Raw genomic sequence first — 26,059 nt, forward strand, 5'->3', positions numbered from 1 at the left:
ACACCTTTATCTTAGGGAGACTATATATCCATGGGGTAGCTTCCCCGGATAAGATGATGGTACAAGGACTGCCCAATGGCTGTAACCTTTTCTCACTGCAGTAGACAGTCGTCCCCTTTTTCTTGTAACAGATAGTTGGATTCCTCTTTCTTTTTTAAAGGTATTTTTAGGTACTTACAATGTCTTTACAGTTAGTGATGAGCTAAGGTTTTGGGTTGAGCTTGAACCCAGTGAAAAACTTTAACATGATTCCTCAGACACAGCTACACAGTACCAGGAGTGGGAATGCTGGAGACATAATTGACCTAATTTGGCCACATGACTTTAGCATATCACTATTTACAACTTAAGAGCTTTGAATATTCAATGAAGCAAAAAGAAAATACATTATGATATTACTATGCAAGTCGAATACAACAGGTACTGTATATACAAATAAAAAAGTAGGGCTTTACAGATGTTTATGAAGAAATACAAATTTTGGTATAATTCAAGGTAGAGCAAATAAAATACTTGCAATAACACTGCAATATTGTCGGTTTCTTTTTTTTTACATTTTCCCATCATTTGTTTAAATGGTAGTTGAGGGGCAAAGTAATTACACAGTGTGGTCCATGTTGGTTTGGAGTTAAGTCCAACATGGCCATATCTTATTCATTTTTTGGGGCAAAGAAAGTTAATTTATAGTTTGCGATTGCTTGACTAACCAACCTCTTCTAGCCATTCAGACTGGTAGGGTCTTACCAATATAATCCTACAAGCATTTTTAAATAAAGAGAAGAAGCATTAATGACTTGTGTGTGTAATTATCTTTGAAGTTTCCAAGCAGACTTCTCATAAGATTGCAGATATTAGGAATTGGTATATTTTCTGAGATGAACCTAGTGATGTCGTACCAAAGGGTCTAATTTGTGGCACTCCCAGGTATAATATATCCTGTGGAGAAACTTAAATTGCATCCTTTGAAAAAAATGCCCTTGACAAACCCAATATGCCAGAAAAGTGTTTGGTCTTTTCTTGGTTAAATAAATATAAAATAAATGTATTGATTTTATCAGTAGTATCTGTAGAGAGTGTTTGATAGTCCTCTATAACCCAGGTGTAAATAGTTTTTTAAAAGCTTCTCAGTCACAACCCTCCCAACACACACAAACTAGACACACAAGCACTCACTGGGTCATCTCCAGCCTGTGTTACATACTTGACATACAGTAATCTATGGATGTGATTAATTCTTAAATACAGACCTATTATCCTTGCCCATGTTTGCTTGACCAGGGCAGGAACAGTCTTATAAGGAAGTAAAAAATTAAAGAAAAAAAGGAAAATAGAAAACTCTAAAAATGCTAATTATGTTTAAGAAAATACACCAAAAATAGCGATGACAGGTGGGCAAATTTAAAGTGGGATATGCCCAGGCCATGGGCTAAAGGAAGGAGGTTGGTTTAGCCAGCTGGTAGGAAAACAGTTGAAGTAACAACCTCAAATACAGATTCTGAGTGTGTGGGGGATATGGGGACATTTTTTTTTCTTCCACTCCATGCTGTTTTGAGTTTAAAGTTTTCATTCTAGGGAAAGGAAGGTAGCCTATGGCCATAAGAATGTAGGCTTAATTTTTCCTGCTGTCTGGCATATCCCTATGGTCCCTGGGAAAAGACACACAGGAAAATGTCAGTGTCAGGGCTCCAGGGTGTGACCAGAAGTGTGTGGACTGACGCAGGGAAACGCAAGCTTCAGATATGTTATAAATAAGACAATTTATTAAAGACTAACAATACAAACATAAACGCAGTGCACCAAACCCCAAGCTAACACAAATACATACAACAAGGTGAAACAAACCCAAACCTAAACTGATACAGATACACAGGTACATACACATATAGAGCACAACGTAATCAGGCAGGCCGGGTCGATAACTATCGGGCAGGTAGGTACAGGAGGAGCAGGCGGAGAGAATGGTCAGGGTCATAAGCCAGGGATCAAAACAGGAGAAGTAGCAGAGGTCCGGATCAGGCAGGGTCGGCAACGAATCAGACAGGAACAGGAACAGGAATGCAGGATACAGGAGCCCATAGAAAACCACACACCAAGGCAGAGACTGCAGGTCTGGCCATCCCTTAAATACACCTGCATGATCAGCTTCAGGTGTTTGGCTGGCTGCAGGGTTGAGTCTCTGATTGCTGGGAGCACCCGCTGGCCAGCCCTGGTACTGCAGCCCACAAGGCAGGTGAGTCCCACCATTACTGGCAAGTCCATTCCTGACAGTACCCCCCCTCAAGGAGCGGCCTCAGGACGCTCCAAACAGTCCTAGCTGGGCAAAATGTTCCACCGCCCGGGTCTGGTAACTGGCGGGATATCAAAGACTGGCACATCGGGCAGGACTCTGGGCAGCGGCACACCGGGCAGGACTCCGCGCAGCGGCACACCGGGCAGGACTCCGGGCAGCGGCACATCGGGCAGGACTCCGGGCAGCGGCACATCGGGCAGGACTCCGGGCAGCGGCACATCGGGCAGGACTCCGGGCAGCGGCACATCGAGCTGGACTCCGGGCAGAGGCACATCGAGCTGGACTCCGGGCAGAGGCACATCGAGCTGGACTCCGGGCAGAGGCACATCGGGCTGGACACCGGATCACCAGGCGGAGCAGCAGGCACCGGGCCACCAGGCGGAGCGTCGGGCACCGGGCCACCAGGCGGAGCGTCGGGCACCGGGCCACCAGGCGGAGCGGCGGGCACCGGGCCACCAGGCGGAGCGGCGGGCACCGGGCCACCAGGCGGAGCGGCGGGCGCCGGGCCACCAGGCGGAGCGGCGGGCGCCGGGCCACCAGGTAGAGCGGCAGGCACCAGGCCACCAGGCAGAGCGGCAGGTGCTGAGCCCCCAGGTGGGGCAACGGGCGGCGGGCCCCCAGGCAGGGTGGCGGGCGCCGGGCCCCCAGGCGGGGCGGCAGGCGCCATGCCCCCAGGCGGGGTGGCAGGCGCCGGGCCCCCAGGCGGGGCGACGGGCTTCGGGCCCCCAGGCGGAGCGATGGGCGCCGGGCCCCCAGGCGGAGAGCAGCGGCACACCGGGCAGGACTCCGCGCAGCGGCACACCGGGCAGGACTCCGCGCAGCGGCACATCGGGCCACCAGGCGGAGCGTCGGGCACCGGGCCACCAGGCGGAGCGGCGGGCACCGGGCCACCAGCCGGAGCGGCGGGCGCCGGGCCACCAGGCAGAGCGGCAGGCACCAGGCCACCAGGCGGAGCGGCAGGTGCTGGGCCCCCAGGCGGGGCAACGGGCGTCGGGCCCCCAGGCGGGCAACGGGCGTCGGGCCCCCAGGCAGGGCGGTGGGCGCCGGGCTCCCAGGCAGGGCGGCGGGCGCCGGGCCCCCAGGCGGAGCGATGGGCGCCGGGCCCCCAGGCGGAGAGCAGCGGCACACCGGGCAGGACTCCGCGCAGCGGCACACCGGGCAGGACTCCGGGCAGCGGCACATCGGGCCACCAGGCGGAGCGTCGGGCACCGGGCCACCAGGCGGAGCGGCGGGCACCGGGCCACCAGGCAGAGCGGCAGGCACCAGGCCACCAGGCGGAGCGGCAGGTGCTGGGCCCCCAGGCGGGGCAACGGGCGTCGGGCCCCCAGGCGGGCAACGGGCGTCGGGCCCCCAGGCAGGGCGGTGGGCGCCGGGCTCCCAGGCAGGGCGGCGGGCGCCGGGCCCCCAGGCGGAGCGATGGGCGCCGGGCCCCCAGGCGGAGAGCAGCGGCACACCGGGCAGGACTCCGCGCAGCGGCACACCGGGCAGGACTCCGGGCAGCGGCACATCGGGCCACCAGGCGGAGCGTCGGGCACCGGGCCACCAGGCGGAGCGGCGGGCACCGGGCCACCAGGCGGAGCGGCGGGCACCGGGCCACCAGGCAGAGCGGCAGGCACCAGGCCACCAGGCGGAGCGGCAGGTGCTGGGCCCCATGGCGGGGCAACGGGCGTCGGGCCCCCAGGCGGGCAACGGGCGTCGGGCCCCCAGGCAGGGCGGTGGGCGCCGGGCTCCCAGGCAGGGCGGCAGGCGCCGGGCCCCCAGGCGGGGCGGCGGGCGCCATGCCCCCAGGCGGGGCGGCAGGCGCCGGGCCCCCAGGCGGGGCGATGGGCTTCGGGCCCCCAGGCGGAGCGATGGGCGCCGGGCCCCCAGGCGGAGCGGCGGGCGCCGGGCCCCCAGGAGGGGCGGCAGGCGCCGGGCCCCCAGGAGGAGCGGTGGGCGCCGGACCCCCAGGAGGGATGGCAGGCACCGGGCCCCCAGGCGGAGCGGTGGGCACCGGGTCATCAGGCACGACAACGGGCATCAGGTCACCAGGCATCAGGTCATTTGGCTCGCCAGCGGGCACCGCGTCATCTGGCAAGGCAGTGGGCACCGAGTCACCAGGCACGACAGTGGGTTCCGAGTCAACTGGCATGACCACGGGCACTGGGTCAGACATTGGATCGTCTGGCTCGACAGCGGGCATCGGGTCACCAGGCATAAGGTCATTTGGCTCAACAGCGGGCACCGCGTCATCTGGCAAGGCAGTGGGCACCGAGTCACCAGGCACGACAGTGGGCTCTGAGTCAATTGGCACGACAGCGGGCACCGGGTCATCAGGTACCGGATCGTCTGGATCGACAGCGGGCACCGGGTCATCTGGCGTTGGATCGTCTGGCTCGACAGCGGGCATCGGGTCACCAGGCATGACAGCGGGCACTGGGTCACCGGGCATCAGGTCATTTGGCTCGCCAGCGGGCACCGCATCATCTGGCAAGGCAGTGGGCACCGAGTCAACTGGCATGACCGCGGGCACTGGGTCAGACATTGGATCGTCTGGCCCGACAGCAGGCATCGGGTCACCAGGCATGACAGCGGGCACTGGGTCATCAGGCATTGGATCGTCTGGCACGACAGCGGGCATCGGGTCACCAGGCATGACAGCGGGTACTGGGTCATCAGGTACCGGATCGTCTGGATCGACAGCTGGCATCGAGTCAACTGGCCTAATGGAATCATCAGGCTGGATCAGTTCATCATGCTGGGTAGAGGCATCAGGCTGAATGGAGGCATCAGGCTGATGGAGGCATCAGGCTGGGTGGAGGCATCAGGCTGGGTGGAGGCATCAGGCTGCAGTGCGGGTGCCGAGGCACCAGGCTGAACCACGGAAGGCAGGTTCTCAGACGGCAGGCTCACCGGTTTGGATACTGGCAGGATGGTACTGGTTGGAAAGAATTTTTGCTTTTTTCTGGTTTTAACTACTGGAGCACTGCAAGTAAACGCAGGTCTGCAAACAAATGGAGCAGCTGAGGACAGAGAAGAGCTGGAAGATGGAACAGAGGAGGGAGCAGTTGCTACAGAGGACTTCTTTACAGGGTTAAAGAAAGGATAGGTGCAGCGAGTGGGAACAGAGGACTGGTATGTGGTAGTTAGAGTATACTGGGCAGTCACTGGGGGTGCTGTCGGGGATGCAGGAAGAGTGCCTTGAGCAGAGGAATGACGTTGCAAGCTGACTGAGGCTGGGTGCAACAAGTCTGACCATGTCTGCAGTATGGGTTGAACAAAGCTGAGCTTACACAAAGCCTGTCTGGTCAAAGACTGCACTGCGTTTATACAATCTCTTAGTACCTGTGGTGAACATGCAGAATAACACTCCAGAAAGTAATCCACATCATCCTCTAATAACCATACCAGGGACTCTACCTGGTCGGCACTAAATGGTGGCAAAAATTCATCCCTCCATTCGGGGGTACCAGATGAAACCAACTCAGCACAAACCTGAATCAATGGCTGCACCTCAGAGAATTCTGTGCCCTGATCTACTAGGCAATGAGCGATCCTTATACACTCTAGTAGTTGATCCCGGGTATACTCCTTCAGAGTCTGATAAGCATATTCTCTGTCATCAAACACTAGCAGAGATAAATACACCACCTCATCAAGATCCATCCTTCCCAGCAACAAGCCAAGATGGCTTCCCTGTGCAGCCACTTCTGGTCAGGATTGGCCTTGGTGTAATGTCAGGGCTCCAGGGTGTGACCAGAAGTGTGTGGACTGACGCAGGGAAACGCAAGCTTCAGATATGTTATAAATAAGACAATTTATTAAAGACAAACATAAACGCAGTGCACCAAACCCCAAGCTAACACAAATACATACAACAAGGTGAAACAAACCCAATCCTAAACTGATACAGATACACAGGTACATACACATATAGAGCACAACGTAATCAGGCAGGCCGCGTCGATAACTATCGGGCAGGTAGGTACAGGAGGAGCAGGCGGAGAGAATGGTCAGGGTCACAAGCCAGGGATCAAAACAGGAGAAGTAGCAGAGGTCCGGATCAGGCAGGGTCGGCAACAAATCAGACAGGAACAGGAACAGAAACAGGGATACAGGGGCCCATAGAAAACCACACACCAAGGCAGAGACTGCAGGTCTGGCCATCCCTTAAATACACCTGCATGATCAGCTTCAGGTGTTTGGCTGGCTGCAGGGTTGAGTCTCTGATTGCTGGGAGCACCCGCTGGCCAGCCCTGGTACTGCAGCCCACAAGGCAGGTGAGTCCCACCATTACTGGCAAGTCCATTCCTGACAGTCAGCATGGACCAAAGAAGACTGAAATGGAGTTTCACACCAAATATGGTGGTCCCTTAAATTCCAAATGGGTCCCGCCTCCCAGCTACAATTGTTTTTACCCAGTTTGACTTGCCAATCATGCTTTTGTTTGAAGAATTGGCTCTTCAAAGAAAAATAAATAAATAAATAAATATGTAAATAATAAAATGTGTAAAATAATGTATATGAAATATGATACAGTGGGGCAGCATTGCCACAAACTTTAGCAAGGTGGTCCTTATTTGGGGCAGTTTTTGGCCATAGGCATCTTCATTTTATTTCTCCTGCTGTCTATTTTTCCCCTAAGCTTAAAATTTCCCCTCGTAATTTGCAGCTGCTTTCCCTTTTCTTTACATTGTGAAAGGATGGGCAGCCTATGGATACAGGTTTTCCCCAGCTACTTTGCCTCTAGTGCCCCAACTTAACCAACCCAAGACCAAACTGTTTCACCCTCCTCTTGCCCAGGCCATTTTTCAGTTTTTAGCACTGTCATACTTTGAGTTATTATTATTAATATACAGTATTTATATAGCGCCAAACGGTTTGCTCAGCGCTGTACATTATAGTGGGGGACAGTACATGAGACAATACAGTAGCAAAACAATACATGAGGGGTTCGAGGGCCCTGCTCTTTCGAGCTTACAATCTAGGAGAGAGGGGATAGTGGTACAGGAGGAGGTGGCTGTGGGGGATGGAGTGGTAGGAGGAGTGGATGAGATCGGCAGTAAGGTGAGGGTGGGGTAGGCTTCCCTGAAGAGATGGGTTTTCAGGGTGCGCCTAAAGGTGAGGAGGGTAGGTGACAGTCTGATAGATTGGGGTAGTGAGTTTCAGATAATGGGGGAAGTCCTGGAGAAGTCCTGCGTTACAGTTACTCAGCCAAACAACACTGCACCCAAATTAATTTTTCAGCTTTTTATATTTGACAGATACACCGTTTTTTTGCTTGTATCTTTGCTATATAAGGAATTAAGACCCAAAATTTCGTAAAAAAAAAGTTTTTTAGACTTTGTTATAAAATTTAGCAAATAAATAATCTTTCTTCATAACTAGGGCAAAATGTATTCTGCTACATTTCTTTGGTCAAATATAACCCAAATCCATGTACATTATTTAGTCTGTGTAAAAGCTATGGAATATATATTTGAAAATTGATCAATCCTGTTGTTCTGACTGCCTCATCTCATTTCCTGAGGCCCTAAAATGCCAAGACAGTACCAATAATCCCTTTATGGAAAGTAGACAGTCTAAGGCAGTGGTCGGCAAGCCGCGGCTCGCGAGCCACATGCGGCTCTTTACCCACTCTAATGCGGCTCTTCTGTGTGCCGGGCGCCTGCTCCCCTCCCTCCTCTCGATCGGCCGCTCCCCTGCCTCCTCTCGGTTGGCCGCCCCAAAAGTCCGCGCGGACCTTTTAATCCGGCCCGCGGATGTGGCTGTCAGGATGTGTGTAGGCGGGGCAGCGTGCCGAACGTGAGGGGAGGGGAGCTAGGCTCCTCTCACAGTCCGCCCTGAAGACCCGAACGGCGCGGGAAGACAGCGAGAGGAAAGGTAAGTGAATTGACACGGGGGACTTGGCTTACTAGAAGGGGGGGGGGAATAGTACTGTGGGGGATGAAATACTATATGAGGGATGAAATACTATATGGGGGGATGAAATACTATATGAGGGATGAAATACTATATGGGGGGATGAAATACTATATGAGGGATGAAATACTATATGAGGGATGAATTACTATATGAGGGATGAATTACTATATGAGGGATGAATTACTATATGAGGGATGAAATACTATATGAGGGATGAATTACTATAGGGGGGATGAATTACTATAGGGGGGATGAATTACTATATGAGGGATGAAATACTATATGAGGGATGAAATACTATATGGGGGGATGAAATACTATAGGGGGGATGAATTACTATATGAGGGATGAATTACTATATGAGGGATGAAATACTATATGGGGGGATGAATTACTATATGAGGGATGAATTACTATATGAGGGATGAAATACTATATGAGGGATGAAATACTATATGGGGGGATGAAATACTATATGGGGGGATGAAATACTATATGAGGGATGAAATACTATATGAGGGATGAAATACTATATGGGGGGATGAAATACTATAGGGGGGATGAATTACTATATGAGGGATGAAATACTATATGAGGGATGAAATACTATAGGGGGGATGAAATACTATAGGGGGGATGAATTACTATATGAGGGATGAATTACTATATGAGGGATGAAATACTATATGAGGGATGAAATACTATAGGGGGGATGAAATACTATAGGGGGGATGAATTACTATATGAGGGATGAATTACTATATGAGGGATGAAATACTATATGGGGGGATGAAATACTATATGGGGGGATGAAATACTATATGAGGGATGAAATACTATATGAGGGATGAAATACTATATGGGGGGATGAAATACTATATGGGGGGATGAAATACTATATGGGGGGATGAAATACTATGTGAGGGATGAAATACTATATGGGGGGATGAAATACTATATGGGGGGATGAAATACTATATGAGGGATGAAATACTATATGGGGGGATGAAATACTATATGAGGGATGAAATACTATATGGGGGGATGAAATACTATATGGGGGGATGAAATACTATATGAGGGATGAAATACTATACGAGGGATGAATTACTATACGGGGGATGAAATACTATACGGGGGATGAAATACTATACGGGGGATGAATTACTATGGGGGATGAATTACTATATGGGGGATGAATTACTATGGGGGATGAATTACTATGGGGGATGAATTACTATGGGGGATGAATTACTATATGGGGGATGAATTACTATATGGGGGATGAATTACTATGGGGGATGAATTACTATGGGGGATGAATTACTATGGGGGATGAATTACTATATGGGGGATGAATTACTATATGGGGGATGAATTACTATATGGGGGATGAATTACTATGGGGGATGAATTACACTATGGGGGATGAATTACTATATGGGGGATGAATTACTATGGGGGATGAATTACTATATGGGAGATGTATTTTCAGTTTTAAAAATGTGGCTCTCAAAATAAATTTCAATCATGGTTTTGGCGAGATTTGGCTCAGTTGAAAAAAAAGGTTGCCCACCACTGGTCTAAGGTATTTAGTAAACGGCATAGTGAGTTTTCCTGCTTACCTATTACATTTTTGGAGGCCCTGAAGCACCAGGACAGTGGAAACACCTACAAACTGACCACATTTTGGAAAGCAAACACCCCACATTATTTTCTAAGAGGTAAAATGGTTACCTGATCAACACAGATATTTTTCTCTGGAGTATACATTTAAGAAAATAAATTGATGAGTGGCCAAACACTGTACAGTTTGTTGTATGCAGGGTGGTTTCAGGGAAGGCAAATGGAATTATCATTGAAGTGTAAAAATGGCATGATCATTAGATAGCATGTCCTGAGCATCATGAAGAAATAGAGTGGCATTTGGTGAATAGGGTATGTGGACCAATAGGAGTGAAGTTAATTTTTTTGTGAGTCCCATATTCAGTGCAAGTCCAAGGAAAATATTCAATTCTTCTGCTGTTCCACTGAAATGGACAGGCATGGGATGAATTTGAATGTATTGCAGGGCATACAGATTGCACTGGTCCGCAATTCAATTCAATATTGGTAAAAAAACAAATGTAACCACCTCAATATGAGATACTTTCACTTTTTCCTGCCCAGATCAATTTTCAGCTTTCAATGCTCTCACACTTTGAATGACAATTACTCAGACATGCAATACTGTAATCAAATACATTTTTATACTTTTTTTTTAGACTAACAGAGCTTTCTTTTGGTGGTATCTAATCACCACTGAGGTTTTTATTTTTTGCTGAATAAATGGAAAAAAAAAAACAAAAATTAGTTTTTGGTATAACATTTTGTAAAGAAGTAATTTTTACTCATACATTTTGCCAATAATTTATACTGTTACACATCTTTGGTAAAAAAAAATAACCCAAATCTGTGTGTATTTTTTGCTCTGTGCAAAAGTTTTAGAGTCTACAAGCTATGGTACGTACCAATGAAAATTGAATGTACTGACTGCCTATCACGGGTGTCAAACTGGCAGCCCTCCAGCTGTTGTCAAAACTACAAGTCCCATGAGGCATTGCAAGATTGACAATTACAGGCATGACTCCCAAAGGCAGAGACATGATGGGACATGTAGTTTTGCAACAGCTGGAGGGCCGCCAGTTTGATACCCCTGCGGGTCTATCTCATGTCTTGAGGCCTTAACAAGCCAGCATAATACAAATATTCCCCAAATGACCCCTTTTTGGAAAGTAGACAGCCCAAGGTCTTTAGTAAGAGGCATGGTGAGTTTTTTGAAGCTGTAATTTATTCCCCACAATTCTTTTGAAAATGAAGATATTAAATAAAATGTGTTTTTTTTTGTTTTTTTTTTCAACAAAATTTTAACAACTTATTTCTCACACATGGCATAGGCACACTTACAATTACACCCCAGAACACATTCTGATACTTCTCCCAAGTAAGGGGAAACCAAAAGTATGAGATTTTTTCACAGCCTAGCCACATAGAGGGGCATAAACTCCAAGAAGCACCTTTGGGCTTTAAAGGAGCATACATTAGGCATCTAATTTCCTGACTACCTATCACACTTTTGAATGCTCTGGAGCACCAGGACAATGAAAAAACACTCAAAATGACTACATTTTGGAAAGCAAACACCCCATGGTATTTTTTGAGGCATATTGAGTCTTTTGAACAAGTCGTTTTTTGCCACAAGTGTTTGGGAACTGTGAGAATGTATTTTGTTTTACACAAAGTTGTCAGATATTTCTAACACACAGATGCTGATGTTCCACTGGGACACCGACAGATGTTGATTGTCCACTAGGGACATTGACAGATGTTCATGGTCCAATAGGGACACTGTCAGATGTTAATTTTGCAAAGGGATACAGTGGGGATCAAAAGTTTGGGCACCCCAGATAAAAATTTATATTAATGTGCATAAACAAGCCAAGGAAAGATGGAAAAATCTCCAAAAGGCATCAAATTACAGATTAGACATTCTTGTAATATGTCAACAAAAGTTAGATTTTATTTCCATCATTTACACTTTCAAAATAACAAAACAAAAAAAATGACGTCTGCAAAAGTTTGGGCACCCTGCAGAGTTAATATCTTGTACTGCCCCCTTTGGCATGTATCACAGCTTGTAAACGCTTTTTGTAGGCAGCCAAGAGTCTTTCAATTCTTGTTTGAGGTATCTTTGCCCATTCTTCCTTACAAAAGTCTTCCAGTTCTTTGAGATTTCTGGGCTGTCTGTCACGCACTGCTCTTTTAAGGTCTATCAATAGATTTTCAATTGTGTTGAGGTCAGGAGATTGTGAAGGCCATGGCAAAACCTTCAGTTTACGCCTCTTGATGTAATCCCCCATGGATTTCGAGGTGTGTTTAGGATCATTATCCATTTGTAGAAGCCATCCTCTCTTTAACTTCAGCTTTTTCACAGATGGCATCAAGTTACCATCCAAAATTTGCTGAAATTTTATTGAATCCATTTTTCCTTCTACTCGTGAGATGTTCCCTGTGCCACTGGCTGCAACACAACCCCAAAGCATGATTGATCCAACCCCATGCTTAACAGTTGGACAGAGGTTCTTTTCATTAAATTCTGTGTCCCTTCTTCTCCAAACGTACCTTTGCTCATTACGGCCAAAAAGTTCAATTTTAACCTCATCGGTCCACAGAACTTGTTTCCAAAATGCATCAGGCTTGTCTATATGTTCATTTGCAAAGTTCAAATGATGATTTTTGTGGTGAGGACGTAGAAGAGGTTTTCTTCTGATGACTCTTCCATGAAGACCATATTTGTACAAGTAGCTCTTTATAGTGGAATAGTGTACCACAACTCCAGTGTCTGCCAGATCTTTCTGGAGGGATCGAGCAGTCAAACGTGGGTTTTGAATTGTTTTTCTCACAATTCTGCGAGCTGTTCTGTCTGATATTTTTCTTGGTCTTCCAGATGTTGCTTTAACTTCCACTGTTCCTGATGACTGCCATTTCTTAATTACATTCTGAACAGAGGATATTGACATCTGAAAACGCTTTGCTATCTTCTTATAGCCTTCTCCAGCTTTGTGAGCGTCAACTATTTTCAGTTTCAGTTTTCTAGACAACTGCTTAGAAGAACCCATGGTGCTGATTGTTGGGGCAAGGTCAGATGAGTCTGGGCATTTAAAACCTTTGAGATTGACATCACCTGGTCTTCCCAGATGATGATTGAGAACAATCCATGACATTGGCAGGTCTCAGCTTGGCAAAGGGGGCAGTGTATGCTATAAATTCTGCAGGGTGCCCAAACTTTTGCAGATGCCATTTTTTTGTTTTCTGTCATTTTGAAAGTGTAAATGATGGAAATAAAATCTCACTTTTGTTGACATATTATAAGAATGTCTAATCTGTAATTTGATGCCTTTTGGAGATTTTTCCATCTTTCCTTGGCTTCTTTATGCACAATAATACAAATTTTTAGCTGGGGTGCCCAAACTTTCGATCCCCACTGTACTATTGCAGCTGTTGTGGGGACACTGGTACACTGTGACAGATATGATGGGACATTGGTACACTGTGACAGATGTTTTTGTGCACTGGTACACCATGACAGATGTTGATGGGGCACTGGTACACTGGCAGATGTTCTGTGCACTGGTACACTGTGACAGATGTTGATGGTCCACAAAGGACACCTACAGATGTTGATGTTACAGTGGGATACTGACAGATATTGATGTTGCAATGGGACACTATTGCAGCTGATTTTGTTGCTATGGAACACTGTTGCAGATGTTGATGTGCACTGGTACACTGTGACAGATGCTGATGGTCTACTGGAGACACTGACAGACGTTGATAGCTCACTAGAGACACCGACAGATGTTGATGTTGCAATGGGACACTGACAGATGTTGATGTTGCAAAGAGACTCTATTGCATATATTGCACTGGTACACTGTAACAGATGTTCTTGTACACTGGTACACTGTAACAGATGTTCATGGGACACATGATGCTTGGTGCACTAGTGTGGGATGGCTGCACTCTGTGTGATCTGTGTGTAGCTGACAATAAAATCAGCAGCTATACACAGATTGCTGACAGGCTGCAGCGAATCCCTCTCTCCCCCTCCTTACTAAGCTCTCACTGAGCTGTCAGTGAGGAAAGCCAATACAGAGGCATATGCCTCTGTTTACATTATGTGATGGCTGTGCTTGGATACAGTCATCACATGATCAAAAGGGCCAATCACAGCACCCATGTTCCGGTCTGTGATGTGATATGTCCAAGAGACAGGATCACGCTGCTGCTCGCAAGACCGCTCCCAAGCCCAGAATCTTACAGGACGTATGTCCTGTCAGAACAGCACTTGTCCCACCTAGCCATTTATGTACAGTGGCTGGGCATGATGCAGCAAAAAAAGGAATGGGCATAAAAGTTTGCAGTTACTATCTGAGGGCCTGGCTGTGCTGTAAATCGGGGTATTGTATATGCTGTGTTAGAGGGAAGCCATACAGGATTTGAAAGCACATTTGGGACACTAGTATGGGCCCTGATCCTATGTGGCTGATGTAACATCCCACAGCTTGGCCTTTCATGGGGGTGTACTGAACTACTGGTGCTTGCCTCTTCACCAGAATGTATAGTGCTGCTGGTGGTTGCCTGCTGCTGTTCAGATCACCTCATTTTTTTTTTTGGGACCCTTTCCTCCTATGAATTCATTACAGAACTGCTGCTCTCCATGTATTCATATTCAGAATCTGAATCTGACAGTGGGAGTTCCCCTATCATGCTCAGAATATGGAAGGTCTCCTCATTTGTGTACACTTTTTTGGACCTTTCGTTCAGGTTCTGATGAAACTGACACTGATGTGGTGGTGATCAGGACATTGGTGCTGGTGTATAGGCGTCACTGTAATAAGGCATACCGGCTCTGTTAACAGTAGTGTGGCAGTGATCAGGGAACTAGTGCTAGTGTATAGCAGTCTGGCATCACTGCATGTTGATGCTGCGCTGGTGACACTACAACAAATGCTGATGGTGCACTGGGAACACCAACAGATGTTGACGGGGCACTGGGGACAATGGCAGATGTTGATGGGGCACTGGCGACACTGAGAGATGTTGATGGTGTACTGGGGACATTCACAGATGCACTGGGGGCAGCAACAGATGATGATGCACTGGGGACACTAGGACAGATGTTGGTGGTGCACGGGAGACACTAGTGCATTGGGGACAGTTACAGGTGTTGATGCTGCACTGATGTGTGTTACACTGGTGTGGCTGCAAACAGGCTCTGTATTTTGCTGCACTGTGTTTTTTCTGGCTTTAATACACAGTAAAATCACTTGTATCTCACATATCTTCACTGACAGGCACTGATTTTCTCTTCAAACACACTCTCTGTGCTGTAACATGTAGCTTCTGTTTGCATTTGTGATTGCTGTGACTGGACAGAGCGATCACATGGTACAGGGAAATTCACAGTGGCCCTTTACCAGAAACGGTGACGTGCTGTGTCCATGGGACACAACCATCCCAGATTGTGCCTCTTTGTAACCCCAAGGGCATGCAAAGTGGCTAGATGGGAAGGACATACCAGTACATCCTCCCAAAAGAATGTTTGTCCCTTCTGGTCGTTCTATACAGTGGCTGGATGAGAAACGGTTAATGGTTATCATATACATTTAAAAACAAAAATAAAATTGCCAATAAATATGTAGAAAAGCAAAAAAAACTCTAGTACAGAAGAAGAAAAAAATAACACTTGGACGTGGGGATGTTTAAAGTGGTTGTAAACCTCAGATATAAAATATGAACAAAGCATACAGTTCCTTGAAAAAGTATTCATACTCCTTGAAATTTTCCACATTTTGTCATGTTACAACCAAAAATGTAAATGTATTTTATTGGGATTTTATGTGATAGACCAAAGCAAAGTGGCCCATAATTGTGAAGTGGAAGGAAAATGATAAATGATTTTCAACATTTTTTACAAATAAATATCTGAAAAAAGTGGCGTGCATTTGTATTCAGCCTGCTGAGTCAATACTTTGTAAAACCACCTTTCGCTGCAATTACAGCTGCAAGTCTTTTTTGAGGATGTCTCTACCAGCTTTGCATATCTACAGTGACATTTTTGCCCTTTCTTCTTAAAAATAGCTCAAACTCTATCAGAATGGATCAAGAGTGTCTGTAAACAACAATTTTCAAGTCTCGCCACAGACTCTCAATTGGATTTAGGTCTGGACTTTGACTGGGCCATTCTAACACATGAATATGCTTTGATAAAACCATGCCATTGTAGCTCTGGCTCTGTATAGGGTCGTTGCCCTGCTGGAAAGTGAACCTCCGCCCTAGTCTCAAGTCTTTTGCAGACTCTAACAGGTCTCCTTCTAAAATTGCCCTGTATTTGGCTCCATCCATCTTCCCATCAACTCTGACCAGCTACCTGTCCCTGCTAAAGAAAAGCATCCCCGCAACATAATGCTGCCCCCACCATGTTTCACTGTGGGGATGGTGTGTTCAGGGTGAAGTGCAGTGTTAGTTTTCCACCACACATATCATTTTGCTTATAGGCCAAAAAATTTAATTTTGGTCTCATCTCACCTTCTTCCACATAATTGCTGTGTCCCCCACATGGCTTCTCGCAAACTGCAAACGGGACTTCTTATGGCTTTCTTTTAACAATGGCTTTCCTCTTGCCACTTTTCCAATAAAGGCCGGATTTGTGGAGTGCATGACCAATAGTTGTCCTGTGGACAGATTCTCCACCTCAGTTGTGGATCTCTGCAGCTCTGCCAGAGTTACCATGGGCCTCTTGGCTGCTTATCTGATTAATGCTCTCCTTTCCCGGCCTGTCAATTTAGGTGGACGGCCATGTCTTGGTAGGAATGCAGTTGTGCCATACTCTTTACATTTGAAGTGAACAGTGTTCCGTGAGATGTTAAAAGCTTGGGAATTTTTGTATAACCTAACCCTGTTTTAAATTTATCCACAACTTTATCCCTGACCTGTCTGGTGCATTCCTTAGCCTTCATGATGCTGTTTGTTCACTAATGTTCACTAACAAACCTCTGAAGGCTTCACAGAACAGTGGTATTTATACTGAGATTAAATTACACACAGGTGGTCTCTTTTTACCAATTTGGTTACTTCTGAAGGCAGTTGGTTCCACTAGATTTTAGTTAGGGGTATCAGAGTAAATGGGGCTGAATACAAATGCATGCCGCTTTTTTCCGATATTTATTTGTAAAAAAAAAATCTTCAAAACCATTTATCATTTTCCTTCCACTTCACAATTATGTGCTGCTTTGCTTTGGTCTATCACATAAAATCCCAATAAAATACAGTTACATTTTTGGTTGTAAGATGACAAAATGTGGAAAATTTCAAGGGGTATGAATACTTTTTCAAGGCACTGTATCTCTCTATAGTGTGTATTTGTCTCATTTAAGAGCACTAAGGGTCCATGAACACTGGGGCTCTTCTAAAATGCTTTTCTCCTGGCAGGAGAAAACTGAGGGATCATAACTGAGGGATCCCCTCTTAGTAGAAAAGTAAGGGATTGACTATGCAGACTGGATGCCTTTGTACCTTGTGGTTGTAGCAGTATATTTTTATTGCAACCTGTCATGAATGCAGGATACTTTAAATAAAAAATGAGCATTTCCAGCCTTAATTGTATGTCTTGGCTCAGCTAGAGGGAAAGGCTGCAGAATCTTTACAGTCCTGAAGTTTCATACTACTGCTGCTGCCAGTGAGAGAAAGGAGAGAATATCAGGGAGATAAGATAAGACATTATCTTTGTAAGTATAACTCTTTTGTGTCGTCTGCAGCAGAGTTTGTCCTGTCACCTCTCCTGAATTTCTTTTCTCCCTTCCGTAATCTCTCCTTCCTTGGCACAGTCTGTCATTCCTGCTACATCCTCCCCCCTCAACAATAGTAAATCTTTAGGCTGTCAGCTGATCAGCTAGTGACTCACTGATTATCGGCACAGTGCTAAGAATACAGGACAAATGAGGCTGTGCAGAGCAGGGTAAGATAGTACCTTACTGAATTTTACATAGTATAGACACTTGTTTTTAATGTTTTACATAGGTATACCTGCAAAATGGGCCAGCATGAAGTAATTTATCAGAATTTAAAGAAGATATAAACCCAACATTTCATATTCCTGGTATGTGCTTGCTATGCCATGTATGAAAAGGTGTCCTGTTCTCTTTGTATTGCTTCCTTTGCATGGAATTCCTACTGTTCGTGCCAGTATCTCTGCTTTTCTATCAATAAGTAACCACACTAGGCATGAGTGTGGTCAGTTTTCTAGCTGTGCTGGAACTCAGTCTGCTCTCCTCCATTGCTTAAACTTGTGCTGACCTGCCCCTTGTTTTGGCAACTTTGCTACCTCACTTACAGTGAGGAACAGAAGTATTTGAACACCCTGTGATTTTGCAAGTTCTCCCACTTAGAAATCATGGAGGGGTCTGAAATTCACATTGTAGGTGCATTCCCACTCTGAGAGACAGAATTTAAAAAAAAATCAGGAAATCACATTGTATGATTTTTAAAGAATTTATTTGTCTTGCACTGCTGAACATAAGTATTTGAACACCTAAGAAACAGCAAGAATTCTGGCTCTCAAAGACCTGTTACTGTGCCTTTAAAAAGTCCACCTCTACTCCACTCATTAATCTAACTTAGTAGCACCCGTCTGAGCTCTTTAAAGACACCTGTCCACCCCACAGTCAGTCAGACGCCAACTACTACCATGGGCAAGACAAAAGAGCTGTCAAAAGACACCAGAGACAAAATTGTGGACCTCCACAAGGCTGGAAAGGGCTACAAGGCAATTGCCAAGCAGCTTGGTGAAAATAGATCAACTGTTGGAGCAATTGTTAGAAAATGGAAGAGGCTAAAGACGACTGTCAGTCTCCCTCGGACTGGGGCTCCATGCAAGATCTCACCTTGTGGGGTATCACTGATGATAAGAAAGGTGAGGAATCAGCCCAGAACTACAAGGGAGGAGCTGGTCAATGACATGAAGAGAGCTGGAACCACAGTTTCAAAGGTCACTGTCAGTAGAACACTACGCCCTCATGGTTTCAAATCATGCATTGCACGGAAGGTTCCCCTGCTCAAGTCATCACATGTCCAGGCCCGTCTGAAGTTTGCCAATGACCATCTGGATGATCCAGAGGAGGCACGGGAGACAGTCATGTGGTCAGATGAGACCAAAGTAGAACTTTTTGGTCTAAACTTCACCCGTCGTGTTTGGAGGAAAAAGAAGGATGAGTTGCATCCTAAGAACACCATCCCTACTGTGAAGCATGGGGGTGGTAACATCATGCTTTGGGGGTGCTTTTCTGCGAAGGGGACAGGATGACTGCACTGTATTAAGGAGAGGATGAATGGGGCCATTTACTGTGAGATTTTGAGCAACAACCTCCTTCCCTCAGTCAGAGCATTGAAGATGGGTCGTGGCTGGGTCTTCCAACATGACAACGACCCAAAGCACACAGCCAGGATAACCAAGGAGTGGCTCCGTAAGAAGCATATCAAGGTTATGGAGTGGCCTAGCCAGTCTTCAGACCTAAATCCAATAGAACATCTTTGGAGGGAGCTGAAACTCCATGCTCAGCGACAACCCCGAAACCTGACAGATCTAGAGGAGATCTATGTGAAGGAGTGGGCCAAAATCCCTGTTGCAGTGTGTGCAAACCTGGTCAAGAACTACAGGAAACGTTTGACCTTTGTAATTGCAAACAAAGGCTTCTGTACCAAATATTAACACTGATTTTCTCAGGTGTTCAAATACTTATGTTCAGCAGTGCAAGACAAATACATTCTTTAAAAATCATACAATGAGATTTCCTGAATTTTTTTTTAAATTCTGTCTCTCAGAGTGGGAATGCACCTACAATGTGAATTTCAGACTCCTCCATGATTTCTAAGTGGGAGAACTTGCAAAATTGTAGGGCGTTCAAATACTTCTGTTCCTCACTGTATTCCCTTGGTTCTATCTAAGATTATAAATGTAATAAGTGATTACAACCTTTTGTCCACATCAGAATCACGCATTGTTGCCTCGCTCTCAGTTATAGATTATTAATAACCAATAACCACTGTGCTGAATAAAAAGAATAACATGAATAAAAATTAAATAAAAATCTAATTTATTTACACAGAAAAGCTTGCTATTAATCAAATATAACAAAATATAATGTAGCCTCTATAACTTTAAAAGTAGTAATATTGCAATGCAAATACAGAATGTTACTAATACAAAGAGATGACTACAGGAAAGAAACATAGAATAATGATAATACGGTACGCAGACATCCTGATGACTGGGCTTCAAGAGAGGAAAGAGACATTGGGGGTTTTGCTTTGGCGTTATATACTCTTTGCAAAAGACCACCCCTAGACTCACCCACCAAAGTAAATTCACACCTTTACACATATCTTAACCTCCAATGGGTGGGCTCAGAACACTGGTCAGTTTAGTTAAAGAAAAACAGGAATTCCCAGCTGCCTTCCTTCCCCCTCACCTCAATTGAGTCTCTTGAAGTGGCATTTCCCACTGTTATTTGTAGACACCTATCAAAAGTTCACAATAATTTTCATGAAGGTGAAAATTATTATAGGCCCAAAATAGCCATTACACCCTCCTGCACAGTCATTTACTGGGAAGACCAGTGTATTGCTGTTTCTCCACCCTCGCATCTCCATGCAGCTGAGAACAAAGAGTATCTGATCATTTATTTAAAAAAATGGGAAAAAAGATATGTATATGTGTGTATGTGTATGTATATATATATATATATATATATATATATATATATATATATATTGTGGGAACTCGCTTCAACGTGGTAGAGCTTTTAAACGCAAACAGCTACTCGCTTTCTTTTTCAGGGCCTTTTTAGCCCACTTTTATTTAAATGAAAGTTCAAACAGAAGTTTCCCACACAGGGGTATCGATCATCCACAAAACAACGGTTCAGCCTCCTGGCTTATATTTAGCTTGCTGTCTGTCTCCTGCAGACTTCTTCCCAAAAATATGGCACTTGCACACCGCTGGCCTCTAGCACACAGCTAGTCTCTAGCAGCCCCTTGCTGCTTTTGGCTTCCACCTCTCCTAGGTGAAGCCCACCTGACTCCTGTCTTCCAGGTGGAGTCCTCCTGACTCCTATCTGCCGGGGTGGAGCCCAGAACCCTGGTCCTGACTCTCTCTAAAGGCCTGCACACACCTGTGCAATCAGTCTCCTGGCCTATTCCAACACCTGGTCCCAGGATTGGAGATTTCATCCCTCCCAGATCTCTTTGAAATCTCCAGGCTCCAGATCCCAAAACAGACCTTACAAACAAAGGAGGAAAGTGAAAAGCCACTTTCCTCTGTATCAAACACTTACCCTGGAGCCCCTCAACCTGCCTAGTTGAGAATCCTGGGTGACAGATCGTCACACTGTCACATATCCCCCCCCCTTTGTTTTGATCCCGTAGGGGGCAGAACACACAACTTATATCTTTTGGCACCTGTCAAGGTCCTACCTTTTCCCTGAGGTTATCTTACTCCATGTGCTGGCGTCCATCTTGGATTCTGCTGTGCATGGTGGAATCCTTTTTATGTCTTCAGGTCTCTGAGGTCCACCTCCCAGAGGGGCGTGGCTGATGACATATAAGCCTGTGGCCCGCACATGCTCTTTGCACTTGTGTCTTGTGTCTTTGTGTTACTATTACTCTGTTCTGACTCTTGTGACTCTCCTGGTATTCTGATTCGGCTTGTGACTTGACTATTCTTTGTATTCTCCTTTGATCTGACCCTCTGTTGCTGAACCCGGCTCGTGACCTGTGATTCTCGTCTGCTGTCCTGTACTGTTTTGTCCTGTTGTTGTTGACCCCGGCCTGTCTGACTACTCTTTTGTCTCTTCCACCAGCTACACGCCATTGGCGGCGGCCATTACCGCAGCTGAGGTGTCTCGGGGGCCGCAACCTGGTTCCTGGCTGCGTCAAGGCCATCCCCACCATCAGGGGCCCTGGGGAAGGGCAGCCTGGGACTTAGACTCCGCGCCCTGAGGGACTTCGGTCTGTGGGTGGTGGTTGCCATCAGCCAGTGCGTTACATTGTTAGGCCTGCCTGTTCCTCGGCTCCTGCCCTGACAGCACCTCTGTGCCAGCTCTCACTTACAGGGGTCCAATCTGGTCTGACTATACCTTTCCTAAAGGGGAACTCTACCCAATGATTCCTTTGGTGTCTCTCCCCAAGCCCCATTGTCACTCTGCTATGGGCTCTACTCAGACCTTGCCTACTCTTTTTCCGGGTGCACTTCCATAAACACTTTCTCTCTTGAAATCCTAACGGGGTCCCCCTGGCCTTTCTATTGACCTTTCTGCCCTTTTGCTTCAGGTGCTCAGGTTTCCTAATACCTCTCTCAGTATTACTGTCCCAAGGCTGTAGGGGAACTATTTCTACTGTATTTGTACCAGGACCACCCCCCTGATTTCTTGTACCTTTAGCTATCAAACCTGCATGACTCATTACCACAGCATTCAGTTTACCATGAACGGTTATATTCCAGTCAATATTACACCTTTCAATATCTTTTCCAGCATTTGTTAGGACAGTGTCTGCAGAGGGCACACACACCATAGGGCAGCCATCACCCACGTGAACCTCACAAAATGCCACTTCACCTGGTGTCATGCACTCTGCAGGTGGCTGTCCCACCATTTTAACTTTTTCTACACCACTTAGATCTGTATCCAAATCCTGAACAGATGAGCTCTCTTCTGATCCATTTTGCCAGTTTTCACATATCATTTGTCCCTGTATTTCAGGTGTCTTATCAGACCTGCTACATAAATCTCTTTTTGGCCCAATGACCCTGATTTCTTGGTGCACATCCATTTGAGCCCTGGTCAGGATCTCTGCTGTTCTCTGGTCCATGCTCGGCCCTTCCATCTCATGTGTTTTGTCCAATGGTGCAGTCAACACGCCCTTCACTGACAGCTGACCAGCACCATCCTGGACCATAGCAGCAGAAATGCTTCCCACCTGGCTGTTAGGAGGTGAAAGCTTTGACTCATTTTTCATTTCTCCAAAACATTTCTCATCTATCACATTTACAGGTAATCCAGCGGCATACCCTGATACAACTTTTAACACCATCAACAAATTCAGAAATAAACCACTTTCTTGTTCCCATTTGATATGTACAGCCAGCCATTTGGTGCTCCACCTAGTGGTACTCCGCAGTACCAGACCATCCGACTGTGGAGGAGACACCCCAGTATACATTGGTTGTACATTCCAAAGTTCAAGCATCTCCTTTAATACTTTGGTTACAACCCAACCACTTGACTCTAAACCTAAGACCTTCCTGACCATATTTAGGACACTGGGAACGCTGAGAGACTCACCTGCTGAGACTTGAGAAGTTGAAATTTTTAAAGGGACCTCCTCCGAGCTAGAGATAACCACAGCCTGGTGCTCCACCAGAGCGCTGCCATGTGCTGGGCTCACTCTCAAAGTCTCAGACTCAGTATCCACAAGCTGCCCCTGATCATTCCGAGTGACAACATCATTTTGACACTCCATGCCAACATCACTTTTGTGGGTCACAGACAAAGTCTCTGCTGTATACACGCCCTTATCTATAGGCTGTTCTATAGATCCTCCTGCTGGCACAGCAGAAACAGTGTCCACCTTATTTTTTTGCATAAAAGCCTCATCTATCAACGAGATTAGCCTTTTACCCCAACTATCCCAATCCATTGTATATGTGCTCAGTTCACCAGTGCTCCTCAGCACTGATCCATCTGCCCAAGGAGACACATAAGAATAGACGGGCTTAGTTGCAGATCCATTGCACAAATCACTCAGGCTCATATCAGACTTGGGTAACACCTGTTTTCCCACTGCAGGTTTCAATACCTCACATCCACCACTTTGCTCTGGTGATACTTCCTGAATTACCCACACACTTGCATTTTTCCCAGGGTGCATTAACCCGCTGTTCACCTGAACACTTTCAGTATTGTTAGACTGCACCAACACACTCCTATTACAAGGTGCAGTTCCACTCTGCTCCACCAGAGTGACATCGCAGTTGTCCAGGGCAACCTCTGGCTCCAATACACGGAGAGCCCTGGAGATGTCCAAGGACACATGTGCTGTCTTACCACCAGTTGCTACGGGAAATGACCCATCTTTAATTACAGATTTTGCACTGCAAGAGCTCAGGGTTTTCCCAACACCAGTACATTTCACATCATCAACAATATCATCAGCATTTGAAGCTCTTGTGGGCTGTACTAGCCCACTACCAACCTGTGACTGGCACACATTAGTGACATTGAGAACCAGGCACAGGTTTTACTTTAACTCCTAACTCCCCACTGTACAGGGAAAAGTCACTCTCAAAAGCCCATTCAGTGGCCCAACTAACTGGGGTCACACCTACATCAGAATGGACAGTCTCATAACCAGTCCTTCTCAACATGACAGTCCCAGCCATGGTTTTATCACACACAGTCTTACCCACCACAGTAGTAGGTGTCACCATCTTCATTTGAGTGCGTCGTCTCATAAACGCATCCTCAACTGCACTTTCCTTGGCAACTTTTCCCTTGCCCCAAGGTGAAGTAACAGACACCATCATAGGCTCCATGGACTCTCTGGCACCCCCTGCAGGCCCAACGGGAACTTCCTCCCTGTTGCCAGAGGCGGTCACCAACATTTTCAAACAAGAATCTGGGCTTGATGTTGAAGACATTTGCCCAGTATCAGCAGTATTCCAGAGTCTGGGACAGTAAAAGATCCCATGCCCCCACTGACCACATTCCACGCAGGGTATATTTCTACACTTCTCTTTATTGGGATACTGAGCCACATCTCCAATGCAGCTCCTCCTTCCAGGCAATATTTTTTCTCCGGTCGCCATGGGAGATTGCACTCTCCAAGCAGAACTTTGCTGGCTCTTTCCAACACGTTGTATTGGCTCCTCTTGATGCCACTTGCCATGATCCTTGTATGACATAGCCCCCCGTACACAGACAGCCCGACTGGCCTCCTCTGTGTTGCTATGGGCCTTCACTCTTGGTCCTGGCCTCTGGTCAGCCCCTCTCCTTGCACATAGCATAGGCTTCTCTCTGCTGGACCAACTCTCAAGCCGTGACACATTCACATTTTTCACAACAGCTTCTGGTTTAACTGCAGCAGCGTTGCCAGGGGCAACAACACCCCTCTCCCATGTACGGACATCCTGCAGCTCTCTCCTTGTACTGAAGGTTGGCTTGCTTTCCTCTTTAGGTTGGTTCAATGCTGCCAGGTGCCGCTTGCACCAGTCCACAGCAGACTCACCCACATCTACATTTCCCGGCTTGGCTGGGGCATGCGGTATATAACCCCCTAGCCACAGGGCTCTATCTCTCATCTCAGCAAACATTGCCTCCTTTTTCTGTTTTCACCGCCCCATCTTTGCAGTCATGCACACAGCAGTGTGTTACACAGTTCAGCAACACCATGGAACACTGTACAGTCTGTCTCTTTAAGGCAAAGTCCTTTTCTTTAGCAGGTTCTCCTCACCTGCACACTCAGATAGCGCAGCCTTATGCACCAAACACAGTTCATATAACTGATGAACTTACTTCAATCGCTGGATCTCCAATTCTGCCCGCATTCTCCACCATATGTGGGAACTCCCTTCAACGTGGTAGAGCTTTTAAACGCAAACAGCTACTCGCTTTCTTTTTCAGGGCCTTTTTAGCCCACTTTTATTTGAATGAAAGTTCAAACAGAAGTTTCCCACACAGGGGTATCGATCATCCACAAAACAACGGTTCAGCCTCCTGGATTATACTCAGCTTGCTGTCTGTCTCCTGCAGACTTCTTCCCAAAAATATGGCACTTGCACACCGCTGGCCTCTAGCACACAGCTAGTCTCTAGCAGCCCCTTGCTGCTTTTGGCTTCCACCTCTCCTAGGTGAAGCCCACCTGACTCCTGTCTTCCAGGTGGAGTCCTCCTGACTCCTATCTGCCGGGGTGGAGCCCAGAACCCTGGTCCTGACTCTCTCTAAAGACCTGCACACACCTGTGCAATCAGTCTCCTGGCCTGACCTGGTCCCAGGAATGGAGATTTCATCCCTCCCAGATCTCTTTGAAATCTCCAGGCTCCAGATCCCAAAACAGACCTTACAAACAAAGGAGGAAAGTGAAAAGCCACTTTCATCCGTATCAAACACTTACCCTGGAGCCCCTCAACCTGCCTAGTTGAGAATCCTGGGTGACAGATCGTCACACTGTCACAATATATATATATATATATATATAATGTGTGTGTGTGTG

This window comes from Staurois parvus, unplaced genomic scaffold, assembly GCF_062004578.1.
Source record: "Staurois parvus isolate SC_StPar_1 unplaced genomic scaffold, SC_StPar_1.0 ptg000546l, whole genome shotgun sequence".
Taxonomy (NCBI): Eukaryota; Metazoa; Chordata; class Amphibia; order Anura; family Ranidae; genus Staurois; species Staurois parvus.